Here is a 10,347-nt window from a genome sequence, read left to right on the forward strand (position 1 = left end):
GAAAATGCAACTTCCTCTGAATTTATTAACATTAGTTCAGTTTTCTGTGACCATGTGATTTTTTTTTATTTTATTTTTTAAAAAATCTTAAAGCTGGTATGACCAAGGTGTTTCTATTAAATTGTGATATGTTGACAACCTTCATCCTTTTGCCTCTTACTTCTGTTTGAGAAGGGAGAATCCACATCATCCTCAGATGCTGTTGGTTGCTGCTGTCAGGGTACTGGCTAGCTGAACCTCTAACCTGATACACAGCCCTGGTACTTTTTCAGAAGCAGGTTGGAGGGTGACCGATATATCTTTACCTAACAGCAGCTTCAGAGGGTAGAATGGTGATGTGCATCATGAGACTAAATCTTCAGTAGCAACTATCAATTTATCCGACAACAGCTGTTACAGGATTCTTCTGTCACTACAGCTCCAAGGTTTTGAATGAGAGTCAATCAAATCTGTCACTCAGTGCAATCTGAGTCCCTTAAAGTCAGTAGAAAAAAAATCTCGTTTTCTCTGGATTTGCATCAGGTTCACAGTGTTAAGTTTATTGAGTGCTGACTGCATCTTTTTCATTTGGCAGCTATTTTCAGCAAAACCAAAAACGGAGTTTGTGGAACAGAACCATGGTGGTCTCCTCAAAAAAAGACATGAAGCATGCACAATACAAAGTCTTTCTGAAATGCATCATGAACTTTTGAGATGTCATTTTACGAAACAGAAAAGTTGTTTTTGCAGAAAAAAAAATATAAAATTTCAATAGAATTTGCAGAAAAAATATAAAATTTGAAATGTAATTTATCATCATGGGCATGACGTTCATCAACATAATCCTTCAGGTGTGCATGAAGAGACTAATAGCAGAATTTTAGCAGAGGCATGGCACGTAATACAGTAGTGCTTTTTAGATGAATAATACAGCACATTAATATTTTCAGATTCATATACAATTTAAAAACTTGCTGAAATTCCTGATTTCTTTGTTGTTGTCAGTTACATTTTCAGTGTGTCATTTAGCAGCACAATGCCTCATTTTTGATCTGTTCAATCTGATCTATTGCTTTGTTTTTCTTTAAGTATTTTTTATGAACATTTGAATTATTCTGCCACGTTTATATTCTCATGAATTCTGTCTCTGTCTGCTTGTAGATATCAACCACTACACTTATGATTGCTGCCAATAGTTTGATTTTATGACAGATGACATTGGAGTTAATAGTTTATACATTCTCATTTGCATGCCATATGTAGATCTTTCTACTCAGTTCTTCATATATATCTGGTGTTAATTAAACAGTAAAGAATGTATTCAAAATGTATTTGATTTAGCATTTACTTCTTATAGTTGATGAAACGTGCATTTTGCTTCATTTTCAAGTTCATTATTCATTATTTGTAATTATTCAAATATCTTATAATTCTTTCCATCACATCTAATGTTGTTGAGAGTATTTAATACTCAAAATCAAGTTGCCCTGACAGAGTTCAAAAACAATGATATTTCTATTCTTTGTTCAGAAAAGATTTCATGAAATTTTTCCTCTGAGTATCTGAAATTTTACACATTTTTACTTTTTGAAATGTTCAATGCATGCAATATGCAACACATATTTAACATTCACTTTTTGGGTGAATTACTTCTTTCCAGTTAATTAACCAGTTCACTGATTTTTCTAGACTTCTTGCATTATTCTTTTGTTGTCATTTTGTTTTGTGTTTTTAATATAAGTTTATGGATTTCTGCATACAACACCAGCCATTGGGTACAGCTAATGTTTTAAGTAATTGCACTCCTTACAGCTGGCAAAATTTCAGCTGGATACTCTGGGCTTGCCAAGGATGACAAGGTTTCTGATTGTTGTCTTTGAGGATCACCTTCAGATCAGTAACCTGCAAAGCCTTAAACTTTTATTCTCAGTTTTATCCATGTAACTATTCTGGTGCAGAGTAGTCACTACTAAAAGGTGTCATTGTTAGGTTCCTTTTCATCCCTTACAAGCTCACTTCTCTACTGCTTATTAACTTGATCTCCCATTAAAATCTTGATTTCTTAATGAAAAGGTCCTTAGAAGAGCTCTCTTTCAAACTAAGATAAGACCACAACATGTGGGAATCTCTAAGTGGAATGGAAATAGGTCTGTAACACCCTGGAAGTTCTCTGGTGGGAGCAGAATGAGTCTCAGATGGTCTAAAGGCCTCTTCAGAAACCTAGTTTATCTTACTATATCCTGTGGTATGATACTGTCTAGATTATCCCCAGTGATGTGGTGGATTCTCCAACACCTGAGGTCACAGTTCACTGCCTTTGTGGAAGACAAGCTGTAGTCAAACATGCATTACTGTCCACAAAAGAAGATAAAACAGGCAGTCTGGGAAGCCCTCAAATGAAGTAATATCAATCAATTTAATGATCTATTCTGACTTTATGTAAATCTCTAGACGTGGCTTAAAACAAACAGATATCTAATTGCATTTTTGCTTACAGATTTGAGCACTCATTAACGTTGCTGTCTTTTGGTTTCTATGTACTTTTCTGCAGCTGGCTAGCTAAGCACTGAAATACTTTTTTCTTTTGTGTCTGGACCTACAGATTCTCCATTACTTTTGTCTTTCCTTAAAAGAAAGACTAATGCTGCTCTTATTTTTCTAACATAAAGTTAATATTAATAATAATTAGCGCATAAATTATTTCTCTGCTCATCTGTAACTAATTACAGTAATGATAGCTACTGAGTTAACATGGTTTAAAAACAAAATCAGGAAAACAACAACCCTAGCAAAGTGCAGTTTTGGGGCTATGCCTAGATAATCATTAATTTTGCCAAGAAAAGATGGAATATTTTGTTTTCAACACATTAGAGGCCAAATCAACAATTATGTAAGGTAACTTCATTTTTATGGTGAATGCATTTGAAACAGTATCTACTTAAAAAGAACAGAATGAGAGTTCACATGGCATTTAATAAGACAGTAAACAAGAGCTTCCAGGCAAAATCCTCTCAGAGCATCATGATGGATCTCAGCTGTATCTTTCCATGATGTCTGTATGCCCAGACATATCAGGCTTGCAAGAAGAGCACAATAATATAGCTGAGATGCAGTTTATGACTATGAAGGAGAATTTTGCCCTAAGTTTTTAGGCCTTTTATACATTAACCTTTAAAATACATAGCACTTTGAGTGTCTGAACTTTCTACATTTCTCCCTAATGCCAAATTTATCGAAGAATATTGCTTGCCATAAAACCTATATGGATATTCTGCAACAGTGGACCTTTTTGTAAATGTGTTGTATAAATAAGTTTTCACTTGAGAATGGCATTCAAACAAAACATTTTTCAAGAAAGAAAGTAAAAAGAAAGGAAAAAGAAAGGAAAAAGAAAGAAAAAGGAAAGGAAAAAAAGAAACGGAGGGGAGGGGAGGGGAGGGGAGGGGAGGGGAGGGGAGGGGAGGGGAGGGGAGGGGAGGGGAGGGGAGGGGAGGGGAGGGGAGGGGAGGGGAGGGGAGGGAAGGGAAGGGGAGGGAAGGGAAGGGAAGGGAAGGGAAGGGAAGGGAAGGGAAGGGAAGGGAAGGGAAGGGAAGGGAAGGGAAGGGAAGGGAAGGGAAGGGAAGGGAAGGGAAGGGAAGGGAAGGGAAGGGAAGGGAAGGGAAGGGAAGGGAAGGGAAGGGAAGGGAAGGGAAGGGAAGGGAAGGGAAGGGAAGGGAAGGGAAGGGAAGGGAAGGGAAGGGAAGGGAAGGGAAGGGAAGGGAAGGGAAGGGAAGGGAAGGGAAGGGAAGGGAAGGGAAGGGAAGGGAAGGGAAGGGAAGGGAAGGGAAGGGAAGGGAAGGGAAGGGAAGGGAAGGGAAGGGAAGGGAAGGGAAGGGAAGGGAAGGGAAGGGAAGGGAAGGGAAGGGAAGGGAAGGGAAGGGAAGGGAAGGGAAGGGAAGGGAAGGGAAGGGAAGGGAAGGGAAGGAAAGGAAAGGAAAGGAAAGGAAAGGAAAGGAAAGGAAAGGAAAGGAAAGGAAAGGAAAGGAAAGGAAAGGAAAGGAAAGGAAAGGAAAGGAAAGGAAAGGAAAGGAAAGGAAAGGAAAGGAAAGGAAAGGAAAGGAAAGGAAAGGAAAGGAAAGGAAAGGAAAGGAAAGGAAAGGAAAGGAAAGGAAAGGAAAGGAAAGGGGAAGAGAGAGAAAGAGAGGAAGAGAGAGAAAGAGGGAAAGATAGAAAGAGAGAAAGAAAGAGAGAGCGAGAAAGAGAGAGAGAGAGAAAGAGAGAGAGAGAGAAAGAGAGAGAAAGAGAGAGAGAAAGAGAGAGAGAGAGAGAGAGAAAGAAAGAAAGAAAGAAAGAAAGAAAGAAAGAAAGAAGAAAGAAAGAAAGAAAGAAAGAAAGAAAGAAAAGGAAGGAAGGAAGGAAGGAAGGAAGGAAGGAAGGAAGGAAGGAAGGAAGGAAGGAAGGAAGGAAGAGAAAGAGAGAACAAACGAACGAACAAACGAACAAACAAACGAACGAAAGAAAGAAAGAAAGAAAGAAAAAGAAAAAGAAAGAAAGAAAAAGAAAAACACATTCTGATAGTACTGGGTTTTAATGCTCAGTGAAATATTTTTCACTTGTCATTATGACCAGTTTAGACACTTTCAGAAACACTGTCCTGGTCTTAGCTGGCATAGAGTAGATTCTTCCTAGTAGCTGGTATGGTGCTGTGTTTTGGATTTAGGATGAGAATAATGCTGATAACACACTGATGTTTTAGTTGTTGCAGAGAAACACACTGGCTGCCCAGTGAGGAGGCTGGGGGTGCACAAGGAGCTGGGAAGGGACAGAATAGCTGACACAGACCTGTCAAAGGGATGTCCCATATCATGTGATATCATTCTGAAACAAAACAAAACAACAACAGAAAAAAAGTGGGGTTGGCTGTGGGAGATGCCATTGCTCAGGGACTGGGCATTGGTCAGCAAGTGCTGAGCAATTGTGTTGTGCAACCTACACCCCCTCCCCACTCACCCTCCCCCCTCCCTACCTTTCTTATCAAACTTTCTTTATCTCAACCTACAAGTTCCACATTTTTATCTTTTTCAGTTCTCTTGCCCATCCCACTGCAGGGGGGAAGCAAGCAAATGGCTGTGTGGTGCTGTTTGTAGCTGCCTGCCAGGTTAAAGCACAACAAATAAATACTCAATGTTTTAAAAGTATGATTTTAAGGAACTCTGTTTTGAATGAATATTTGAAAACAACACATTGAATTTACAAAATTAAACTGCTTGATTGTCCCATAGAGTACTCTCCTAACAACTTTCCATTAGAAGATTTTAATCTTAAAAGGCATTTTATTTGTTTGTTTGTTAGTTAGTTAGTTTTTGGTGTTATTTTACCTTATTATCCTCTTTGGTTACAGAGAAATAACATTTGGGATGTTTTAAAAGGTGAGGAACTCATTTTCTAATAAAGCTTGAACATTCTGACAGTTAGCAAATCATCTCCATAAGTAAATCATGATATAAAAGGAGGCTGCTTTCATAAACACATACAAACATGCACTTTGAAAAAAAGCATAAAGATATTAATCGTTTTCCATATTTTCAAATAGTGCACATCTGGTTTAGGGAGATGAAAGGCAGAAAAATGTGGAGCAAAATTCAGTCATCTGATTTTGTAATTTTTTTGCATTATTCAAAAAATTCTTCAAAAAATATTCTAACTAAATTTCTGCAAATATAAATGTACTTCTGCGATATAAAAAACTTGACTTTAGAAGAAAAAAAAGCCAGGGCAGTAAGTATATCATACAAACATATCATGCCAGTTAAAACATTGCTCTGATTTTTGCAGTTGCAGAAATATCTCTAAGATCAGTGTCATGATGTTTATAAGGAACCTCATGAAGATGAAGATGTTAGCAGTCACCGATGTGTTGCACACTTTATTTTTCTGAGGATTTTCAAATGTTACTAGCATAATTTTATGAGTAATGATTATTCTGCTGGGCTTGAATGAGATCTGAGAAAAAAACAAGATAAGCGTATAGTTAGGATATTTGAGCTTTTAGCATGTGGATCAAATTAAATGATTTAAGCATGCAAATACAGAGAAAAGCACTTGTACGTTGGAAATCTAGCAGCTTTGTTGTTGTTATTTTGTGAAAATGGCAAAAATAGGTTATAAGTAGTTCCCACAACTACAAAAGTAAATAAATAAAAATAAATATATATTTTTAAAAGGATGGATTTTATAGGTGCAGGGAGAGAAACTAACCTTGTCTTGTCATTCTATGTACACAACTACTCCAACATCTCCTGTGTAAATACCTCAAGTCTGGTGAGATGAATCCCAGCCTTGGTGTTCCTTAGGGTACATTCATTCTGTTTGACTCTGAACTGGCATTTTAGTCCACTTTTCCTTGCGTGAATTCAAGGCTTTACTCATGGGTCCTACCAGGTGTTCCTGAGAAGTAACCAAGGTTTGTGCTGTCAAGTGTGTTTAATTGCATCACAGTCATCTCTGTGTGTCCAATCAACACTTTGACTAGCCATTTGGTGTGGGCATTGTTGGCACCCAGGCGACTTCATGAGCTTCTACTCCAACAGTCTCTGTGGTTTTGATGAGTTTTGCACTGAGTTCTGCACAGCCCCAGTTGTTAGTACAGCACCATGGGTAGGCTTGACTTTTTCTGTGCCAGCTGCAATTGCAACATATGTTATGGAATACATTTACCTTTGGGAAAGACATCTGGCAGTTAGGCTGAGTTCACTGCAGAGTGTTTGGACAGAACTTCAGTAGAATCACACTTTATGCTACTTCTGTATTATTTATCATTGTTTTCCAAAGTAGTAATGACAAATAAGGACAGTTTTATAACAGAAGTTTTTTGTTGCTGTTGTTGTTGTTGTTGAAATTCCAGAGCAAATAAGTGAACTTCAATTTCTTTGAACTTTTTTTTATGGCATTCGAGAATGGGATTCCACTCGGCTGCCACTTCCTTATTAAACCAATGCCGTGGCATGTAGTTTGGCCAGCAAAAAATGTCAAATAAATAAATAAATTGTGCTTATTATCCAACTGTCAAAAAGCATGCCACTTTCCCAATATGTCTTTTTGCAGTAAATTGCCTCCAACCGAAAATCCCATCTTCTTGGTTAGATTTCACCAAAATATGAATTTATCCCTCTGCTTGTCTTTTATTAAAAAGTACAGTTTTTCTCCATTTTCACTTTCACTAAAAGTAGCTAAAAGCTACATTCAGAAAAATACTTTTCTTTTTCTTTCTCCTTTTATTTGCTGGTTTACACACACATGTGAAAGACATTTTTGAACTTGTGACTCATGCTACAAAGCCTGCCACTTCAGTGAGTAACAGACACAAATATGAATAAGGGGAAATAAGCTTATTCCTTACAGTAAAATGGGACTGGTCAACAATGCCTAATTTCCATTCACCATTTATTGACCCCACAACTGAGAAGGGTTCCATCAAGCTGCTCAGATGCTTGGTCTGAGACATTAGATAAATTTTCAGCAGTATTGGTGGTCTTCTCTTTGCGTACATTGAAGTCAAAGCCCTGACAGCTTAATTCTAGTTCATTGCTCTTCTCTAATCTCTGGTCAAACAACATATAAAACAATCCATTCAACATCATTAGAATCAATAGCTGCTCATATTACTATTAATTGTTGGATAACACAATAATATAAAGTTGACTGGAGTTCCGCATTCAAACACAATAGCAAATTTGCTACCATGGTATGGAAACAAAAAGAAAACCATTAATAATACAGATGTTTTATAAGGTCTTTCCTGTATGCAAAATAATAATTCCTCACTTCTTTTTCTTTCCCTGTTCTTTTTTTTTTCTTTTTTTCTTTTTTTTTTTCCTTTCCTGTTCTCTTTAGAAGTCATCCTTTTCTTTGTAAGTCATATCAGATCCAAGCGATCTTTAGTTCCTCAATTCACATGTCTGTCAGTGTGAATTACTTCACAGAATCACAGAATCATCTAGGTTGGAAGAGACCTCCAAGATCATCTAGTCCAACCTCTGACCTAACACTAACAAGCCCTCCACTAAACCATATCACTAAGTTCAACATCTAAACGTCTTTTAAAGACCTCCAGGGATGGTGACTCAACCACTTCCCTGGGCAGCCTATTCCAATGCCTAACAATCCTTTCAGTAAAGAAGTTCTTCCTAATATCCAACCTAAACCTCCCCTGGCACAACTTTAGCCCATTCCCCCTCGTCCTGTCACCAGGCATGTGGGAGAATAGACAAACCCCCACCTCACTACAGCCTCCTTTAAGGTACCTATAGAGAGCAATAAGGTCACCCCTGACTTATTACACACTGTATGCTAGGAAGATTGTTTCAGCAGCTAATAAGCATATAAATGTTTCTCTTTCTCCTCCACAAACATCCTGAATTTTTCCCTCATAGCTCAATATTATGGGAGGAGTAGGGAGGATCAGAATATGATGGATGTAAGTCTATGTGCACAAGGGGAAGGGTTATCTATTTATTTATTTATTTCAGTTTTTGTGATGTCATGCCTTCACAAAGTAGCACCTAGCATGTCCTCAGAGACAGAAACTGAAAATGCAACCACCCACCATGTCTCTCAATAAACTGATGCATATTTATACCCGTCCACATTCTTTGTATTAAAATCTCCATTGTACTAAGTTATGAATATACTTTGTAAGCAAATCTGTCGCTGTGAGACTGCACAGAGAGAAGAATGAAGTCTTTTGTGTCTAGTTGACTTTTTGTGACCAGTGTGCACGAACTTAAGTTATTTAAAGTGCGGCAAAAAAATATTTCTGTATTCCTGAATTCTCAATGGCAAAATTAAACAACTTTTTCCTTTCTCTTATACAGTTAATTTAGGTTCAGGAAGTATTTAGAGGAATCTTCATATGAATAGTGAGTACTTCCACTTAGAAGTTTACAATCCACGTAAATTTAATGAGACTTTGTTTCCCTTTCAGCATCTTGATTTTTCATGTTAGCCCAGATACTTACTATGTCCTGTCTTATTTCTTTAAAAACAGGAGATTTCCATCTATTCTGAGTGTATTAAGAGTGTGACTGATGATATGTCTTCCACACATACAAGTTTTAAAGACTGCAAGACCTATCACATCATCAAAATGCAATAGAATGACTAGAATTGAATAACTTGCCAACAGCCATTAAGTATGTACAACATGAATGCAAACCATTTATTCTGCAACAGTAGAATGAAATGCTGTTAATAGCATCAAAGCATCTTTTAATTCATAGTTCTATTTTCCACAAAAAAATCCAGCAGTGTATATTCAATATATAATGTCATTTTGGAGAGTTGATTATGAGACAAGCAAGCTCCATTAGAAAACAGCAAAAGAATTAGGAATTTAAAATAAATCATAAATCATAAATGTTAAGGGTGATTTTAAATTAAAAAAAAATGTAGTTTACATAGACAGGACTTCAATGTCTCAAGCATTCAGTCCCATTCATCATGTTCATTCTGCGGTGAACAGATGGAATTCCCTATGCTAGTCCTCTATGTAGCAATGATTGTTTCTGTAAATGTAGTCCACTTTCAGATGAACTACTCTTACAGGACATCAACAGCTGTATCAATAGTTTTTGCCCGTTTCCTGAGATAATCTTCAAGTGTTAATCACAAATAATTTGACAAACTGTTTTTGAGCACAAAAAATAAATGTTCCCTTCTCATAATTTCTCTTATTTAAAATAATTAAAACGTGTTATTTTGATTTATTTTATTATTCAGAAGAAGATTAAAAAATCTGCATTATGTACTGTAAGAAAAGTAAGAAGCTGTAAGAAAGTAAAAGTAAACTGTAAGAAAGATATTCTAAGAAATGTGGTAACTATAGAATTGAGTGTGTATGACTGCTATATGTGTGCAGGTGGGTAAATGGGTGGGTGCTTCCATCCATGTGTGATTAGTCAGGCAATAGTTTTGTTTTCTGTCTGGTACAGGTACGTTTCATACAGAATATTATGCCACAGAGTGATACTAAGCCTCCCAAAATGACAGTAGGAAACTGTAAGAAATTTATGGAAGTAAAACAGACTTAGACTATATAGTATTTTATATCTTGTTCCATCTTCTTGTGCATAATAGAGTAGCATTTGGCAAACTGACTTGGAAACAAAGTTTAAAAATAACTGAGCTTTCTTCCCCGCAGAAAGCAGAAATGAAAGAGGCAGATTTGACTATTTGAACTATCTATCATACTCTGCATTTTAACTTATTTGATTAACCTTTTTCTTGTATGGAAGTAATGCTTGCACGATCAGCATAGGGGTGTGTCCATGCATAGTTCTTTTTTCATTATTTTTTATTCTTTGAACATATTGGTCCATTTCAGTCACATTT

The sequence above is a fragment of the Anser cygnoides genome, chromosome 1 (assembly GCF_040182565.1).
Source record: "Anser cygnoides isolate HZ-2024a breed goose chromosome 1, Taihu_goose_T2T_genome, whole genome shotgun sequence".
Lineage (NCBI taxonomy): Eukaryota > Metazoa > Chordata > Aves > Anseriformes > Anatidae > Anser > Anser cygnoides.